Source organism: Nannospalax galili, unplaced genomic scaffold, assembly GCF_000622305.1.
Source record: "Nannospalax galili isolate Female #2095 unplaced genomic scaffold, S.galili_v1.0 scaffold710, whole genome shotgun sequence".
In the NCBI taxonomy this organism is placed as follows: Eukaryota; Metazoa; Chordata; class Mammalia; order Rodentia; family Spalacidae; genus Nannospalax; species Nannospalax galili.
Genome location: NW_008328349.1, coordinates 127,180 through 134,156, shown reverse-complemented (window position 1 = coordinate 134,156; position 6,977 = coordinate 127,180). Strand labels below are relative to the sequence as shown.

The window sequence follows — 6,977 nt, the reverse complement described above, 5'->3', positions numbered from 1 at the left end:
CCGAGCTGGTGGCGCACGCCTTTAATCCCAGCACTCAGGAGGCAGAGGCGGGTGGATCTTTATGAGTTCAGGACAGCCTGGTCTACATAGTGAGTTCCAGGACAGCTGGGGCTACAGGGAGACCCTGTCTCAAAAAGACCAAAAAAAAAGACCAGACAGAGGAAATGGTCCCCTTGGGTTACTCAAAGACAAATGTGGCAAGATTTATGTCAAGCCCAAATCCCCAGAGAAAAAGTTGGTAGAAAACCAAATTCGGTACTAAGGCATTTCTGGAAGGTTTTAAAACCAGAAGAACAGTTTACAAAGGACATTCAAAGGATAACAACTGTACAAGGGGTGGCTAAGAATCCCCAAGGATTAAATAAGACGCATTTCTCTTCTGACAAAGGCTATACTAGGGGTGGAAGCAGGTTTTCCCACCAAGTTCTCCCCCAGCAACCTGGTGTGGTCAATGGGAAGATGACAGATGTGGCTACAGTCAGGAGGCAGACCCACAGCCTGTCTGACTCAGAGAACCAACAAAGGCAGCAGGAACAGGAGAAGCCCCTGCCTCCTTAGCCCAGTGTAGGGTCAGAGAACTGGGCCTCTGTCTCCTTAGCCCAGTTCAGGGTCAGGCAACTGGAGCCAACACTTGTAAGTGTATTAACTAAATTAACGCCTCACACCCATCCTGTGGTACCTAACAAGGATCTATGGAGAAAACAGTTAATATGAATGGACAGAACATTTCCATGCTATGTGAGCCCTTTTCTATGTAATATATAATATATAATGTTAATGTTCCTTCGAGTGTTTTACAGATGTGAAACCCATTTGAAAGATTCCTGAAGAAGCAAAGGCAGCAATAGCTGTAAGGTTCTTCGAAGTTTTAGCTGGGCATGGTGGCGCATGCCTTTAATCCCAGGCACTCTGAAGAATCTTGTTTTTTTCTTTTTTTGGTCTTTTTGAGACAGGGTCTCCCTGTAGCCCCAGCTGTCCTGGATCTCACTATGTAGACCATGGTAGCCTTGAACTCACAGAGATCTGCCTGCCTCTGCCTCCCGAGTGCTGGGATTAAAGGCATGCGCCACCACTCCCAGCCTGATTCTTCGGAGTTTTATGTAGGTTGGGTAAGATGAGTCTAGAGACTCTCAAATTATAAAACTGTGAAGAAAATCTGCAGTACCAGGGGTGGGTTGCCCTCCCCCCATGAGCTGTTGAGAGAGAGATCCTAGCAGTCTTCCAGTTCACCAAGGCTATTGCCATTAATGTCGATTATACACTAGAAAGGTCGGTAAGGCCATGTAGCTGAAGACACTGCATGTCGTGAGCGCGGGAGAAGAAGAGATGGAGCTGAGACTAAGCCAAAAAACTCCGTGCCACTGACTGGATGACGTTCATATTGATGCAGATGGTTGGGGAAGAAAGGATCCCCTATAATTCTACTCAACGATGGACCCTGTGTGCTGCACACTGTGGACATGCCAAGCAATACCTGCAAGTGCAAATAATGGCTCGACCAACACACATACAAATGACAGATTTCTTTGGATAAGGCCTGCTCCTAGGGGTGGAACACACATCTGGTGCTGCAGACCAGGCCAATGCCTTGTGTCAAGACAGGCTACAGGCCCTAGTGGAGAAGCCATCATGAGTATAGCACACCTACTGGGATATCTTCTAGACATTTGTATTTAAATTCATGTTTGTTTAGATGTGTCTACTTCCCTCTATTTGTCTTTACAGTAGAAGAAACACCACTGAGATAGAACGGTGGCCACGGCCTAAAGATGACTAATGGGGAGGCCCAAAAAGCCACTATCTTGCCATGATATGAGAGAATCACCCTACATCTGTCACCCCCTCCAAGGCTCAGGGACTTTAGCGGAAGATGGATGGGAAGATTGTAAGAGTGGAGGAAAGGGGTGGAGTGTCTCCCAATTGGCTAGTTCCTCCAATGGGTGGGGCCTGCTGCAGAGTGTGGACTACGAAGGGGCTGCTGGGAGCCATCTTGGAACAGAAGCTGCGAGCCATGGGGAAGCCAGAACTGTGAGGAAGTGCTCGAGCCATGGGAACGCGCAGTTTCACGCTGCAGCTCAAGGACAGAATGGTCCAACACATAAGGGACCTGGGGTGAGATCGCAGGCCCCTGAGGCATGAGCGAATGTTAGTGGTGACTATGGTAGTAGTGGCATGGTCTGATATGGTGGGCTCTGAGCCGTGCCACCAGAGGCATGGGGCTAGGCACTGGGTATTCATTCCTTTGTAAGTTAATAAATACACATAAAATATATTATATGGTTTGTCTGATCGTGCAGGAGACCCAGAGGGAATTTGGGCAACACAGAGGCTGGGAGATCTCTGTGAGACTGAGACTAGCCTGGTCTACAAAGTGAGCTCCAGCCAGGGATATGTAGTTAGACTCTGTTTCAAATATATATATATATGTGGCTGGAGAGATGGCTCAGTTGCTCTTGCAGAGGACCTGGGTTCAATTTACAGCACCCACATGGTGGCTCATGACTGCCCATAACTCTAGTTCCAGGGATCCAGCACCCTCTTCTGAGCTTGGAAGAGGTCAGAAGTCAACCTCTGGGGAGTCAATTCTCTCCTTCTACCACGTGGGTCCCAGGGATGGAATCCAGGTTGTCACCTACTGAGCCATTGTACCAGCCTCTATTTTCAGCTTTCTGAGAATCTTCCATACTGATTTCCGCAGGGGCTACACAAGTTCACATTCCCCCCAGAAGGGAATGGGGTTCTTCTTCCACACATCTTACCAGTATTTGGGCTTACAAAGATTGTTGAGGACAATGTGTCATTTAACAAATGTTTTTTAGACACCTGTGACAGTTAGTAGTGATGGTCAACTGGACAAAATCTAGGATTACCTAGGAGAAAGCTCTCTGGGCATGTCTGTCAGCGCCATTACTGTGGACAGCTCCATTCGATGGGCTGGGGTCCTGGACTAAACAACAACCAACCAGAGAAAGTGAGCTGAGCACCAGCTGCCTCACGCTCCTGCCACCAGAATTTGGCTGCCATAATAGACTGTTCCCAAGAACCCTGAGCCAAAATAAGCCCACCTTCCCTAAGTTGCTTTTGTCACAGCGACACGGAAAGTAACTGATAATACATCTGCCTTTGCAATGCAGTGCAGCAATTCACAGATCCTGGCTGTGCTGGGGCTTGGGTCCTTCACCCTCTGTGTACATGGGAATCCATTCAGCTTTTCCAGTTTGAAGTCACAGGTGATTTTTCTGCCTTCCAAAGACCAAAACTCCAAAAGTCAGCAGTCATCCTCATACAGACCCTGGGCTCTTCACAAATAACTGAACAATAAACTAGAAGTTAAAATGCACCTTAAGAGCACAGAGAGTGTTAAAAAGAATAGAGAAGGGAAATATATTACTTTCTGCCCAAGAGTATTGAACAAAGTCCATGGAGTAAAGTGGCATGAATTCAGAAAGATCCAGAAGAAAAAGTAGCTTCACAGCCTGACAGACACTGAACAAGTTTCCTGATTACCAAGGCCTATTTCACAGTAAATGAGAAACACTGGCCATCTCTGCCAGAGACTTAACTGTGGGGATTTTAGACAAGGAGGTGAGCTAGAACACTGGACACAGGAGGGAGCAAGACCAATTCATAGACAGTGCTTACACAGTAAGGAATGAACCTGGGTTAGCCTTTCAGTGTCCAGAGAAGAGGGGGAGGAATTCTGATAGAGGAAAGAAAGAACCCTAGTTCTGCCTTAGTTTCATATCCATTTATACAAAAGGGCTACAAAGCAAGTGCTGTGTACGCAACTTTGGAAGCTTTAAGGCTAAACCAGATATGAATTGTAAGTTTAAGAAGCTCATATTACTGACTGTGGTGGCTCACGCCTTTGATCCCAGCACTTGAGAGGCAGAGGCAGGTGGATAACTGTGAAATTAAGGCCAGTCTGCTCTACATAGCAAATTCTAGGCCAGCTGGGGCTACAGGGAGACCCTGTCTCAAAAAATAAAAAAGAAAGAAGCTCATAGAGACCTTCATCATTCAACTGTTAAACTACTGTGGAAAGTTTTAAAGTCATGTTGCTTATATGTGCAGGTTTTCTTGCTGCTGCTTGTTGTTTGAGACAGGGCCTTACTATATGGTTCAGGCTGGTCTGCAATTTGTGGCAATCCTACTCCCTCAGCTGCCCAAGTGCTGGGGTTATAGGTGTTCACCATGCTTGGTCTATGTGATTGATTTATTTAGGATATTTTTTTTTAAAGAAGAGTTGAAGTCTATTTAAGGAGAAGAGTTCAGAAAGAGAGGTGCTTGGGAAGAGAGTAATGCATACCAGAGAACATGGTGGGCTTCTCAAAGAGGGCACTGATTTAGAGTTTTTGAAACAAGGCTTCCATACGTAGTTCTGCATGGTTTGGAACTTCTTTCTGCCTCCCATGCGTTGGGATCACAGGTGTATGCCACAATGCCTGGCACTGTATGTGGTTTATTTACTTATCCATTTATTTAGAGGTGGGGTTTCATGTAGCTCAGTCTGGCCTCCACACACACACACACAAACAACTTTTTTTTTTTTTTTTTTTTTTTTGGTTTTTTTGAGACGGGGTCTCCCTGTCACCCCAGCTGACCTAGAACTCACTATGTAGACCAGGTTGGCCTTGAACTCACAGAGATCTGCCTGTCTCTCTGCCTCCCAAGTGCTGGGGCTACAGGACAGGCATGTGCCACCTTGCCTGGCTTGCCTCAATCTTTCTATACAGTTGAGGATGACCTTTTCTACCATATTTTATATTAGGGCCAGCAAGTTGGCTCAGCAGGTAAAGGCACTTGCTACTGTGCCTGATGACTAAGTTTGATCCCCAGGACCTGCATGTTGGAGGAAGAAACTGCTGTCACAAGTTGTCCTTTGATGTTCACATGTGTGCTGTGGCATGTACATGTGCCCACACACATGCACACATACAAAATGGATAAATGTAATAAAAAATGAAAAAAAAACATTTATGGGGCTGGAGATTAGATGGCTCAGCAGTCAAAAATGCTCAGTGCTGTTGCAGAGGACCCAGACTTGGGCAGCTTACGACCATCTCTAAGTCCAGCCCCTCTTCTGGTCTCTATGGTACTGCACTGACTTGAACATACAACACACAGACACGCACCTACAGTTAACAATACAAAAAAGACTCAAAATATTTTGTTACAAATATAATTGATGTTTGGGGCTGGAGAAATGACTCAGTGGTTAAGAGCACTGACTGCTCTTACAGAAGACCTGGGTTCGATTCCCAGCATCCACATGGTGGCTAACAACCATCTGTAGCTTCAGTTCCAGGGGATCTGATGCCTTCTTCTGACCTCTGTGGGCATTGCATGACACAGGTGCACTTGCACACATGCAAGCAATCAGTTCATACACATAAAATGAAAATAATAAAATATTTTTAAAAAAATTGACACTCATAAAAATTCAAGGAAGGCAAAGTTATGTAAAATAAATGCCACTTATATCTTCAGAAATAACTGAACACCCATATGTCCCCTTGCAATCACTGTTTTTTTTGTTTTTTTTTTCAATTTTATTTTATTTTTTTTACTTTTTGCCTCTTTTATTTTTCGATTTTTTGAGACAGGCTCTCTCTGTAGCTCCAGCTGCCTGTAGCTAGACCAGGCTGGCTTCAATATCAACAGAGATCATTTGCCTTTCCTGAGTGATGGGATTAAAGGGATATACCACCTTGTCCCACTAATTTTTTTTATGATTTATTTTTATTTTATGAGTGTGAATGCCCCCTTGTATGTATGTGTTTGTATCACACAGGTGAGTGGTGCCTGTGAAGGCCAGAAGATGTTGAATTCATGGAACTAGAGTTACAAATGGTTCAGCCTCCATGTGGGTGCTGAGAACCAAACTGGGGTCCTCTGCAAGAGCAGCCAGTGCTCTTAACCACTAAGCCATCTCTCCCACCCAGAATTTAATGTTTTGTTACTATCCTATATCCATATATGAAGCAGACTCACTCTTCATAACAGCAGTGCAGAATTCCATTTTGTGGGGCGCTATTGCCTATTAACAGTTCGTATTGATAGACATTGAGCTGTGATCTTTTTCTCCTGCTGTAAATTATCTGAGTTGACTATCACACTAATAAACACCTGTGCCTCTGTGCGGCTTACCTGAAGGGAAATTCCCAGTCATGGAACCAGTTTGAAATTTTCATAGATAATGTCAAGTCACTGTCTTAAAGCAATACTTTATACTCCCAGTATAAAGTATAAAGTATGAATGTTTCTCTTTTCCTACTTGGATGTCAACTCTAGTCATTTTTTGAAACAAGTTTACTAATTAATACATCTAGATAAAAAGTGGTCTATTCAATTTACTTTTAAAAAATAAGAGATGGGAGGCCAGGCCAAGGATGCCTTTAATTCTAGCACTTGGAAGGAAGAGTCAGGTGAATCTCTGTGAGTTCAAGGCCAAGCCTAGTCTACATAGCAAGTGCCAGGCCAGCTGTGGATACAGGGAGACCCTTTCTTAAGAGAGAGAGAGAGAGAGAGAGAGAGAGAGAGAGAGATGGCTCAGCTCTTAAGAGCACTGACTGCTCTTGCAGAGGACCCAGGTTCAGTTCTCAGCACCCACATGGCAGCTAACAATCATATATAACTCCAGTTCCACAGGCTCCATGCTGTCTTCTGGCCTCCACAGGCATTGCACGCACATGGTACACTTACAGACATGCAGACAAAACACTCATACACATAAAAAAATTAATATATTAAAAAATACACATATGTGCTTGCTTTGGTATACCAAAATTGGAATGATTTAGAGAATATTAGCATGGACCCTGCACAAGGGTGTCATACAAATTTGTGAAGCCTTCCATATTAAAGAAAAAAAAGACACACATAAAAATAAAATTATAGCTTTTCATGGTGGCACACGCCTTTAATCCCAGCACTTGAGAGGCAGAGGCAGGCAGATCTTTGTGAGTTCGAGGCCA

General features: G+C 44.5%; 1 non-coding gene across 1 annotated transcript; it reads left to right on the top strand.

Annotated features, from left to right (window-relative positions):
- Window positions 1-6,761: 6,761 nt before the first annotated feature.
- On the top strand, window positions 6,762-6,866 carry LOC115069229. Its single transcript, XR_003848502.1, has one exon. It is a non-coding gene; the product is annotated as a U6 spliceosomal RNA (small nuclear RNA).
- The last annotated feature ends 111 nt before the right edge of the window (window positions 6,867-6,977 follow it).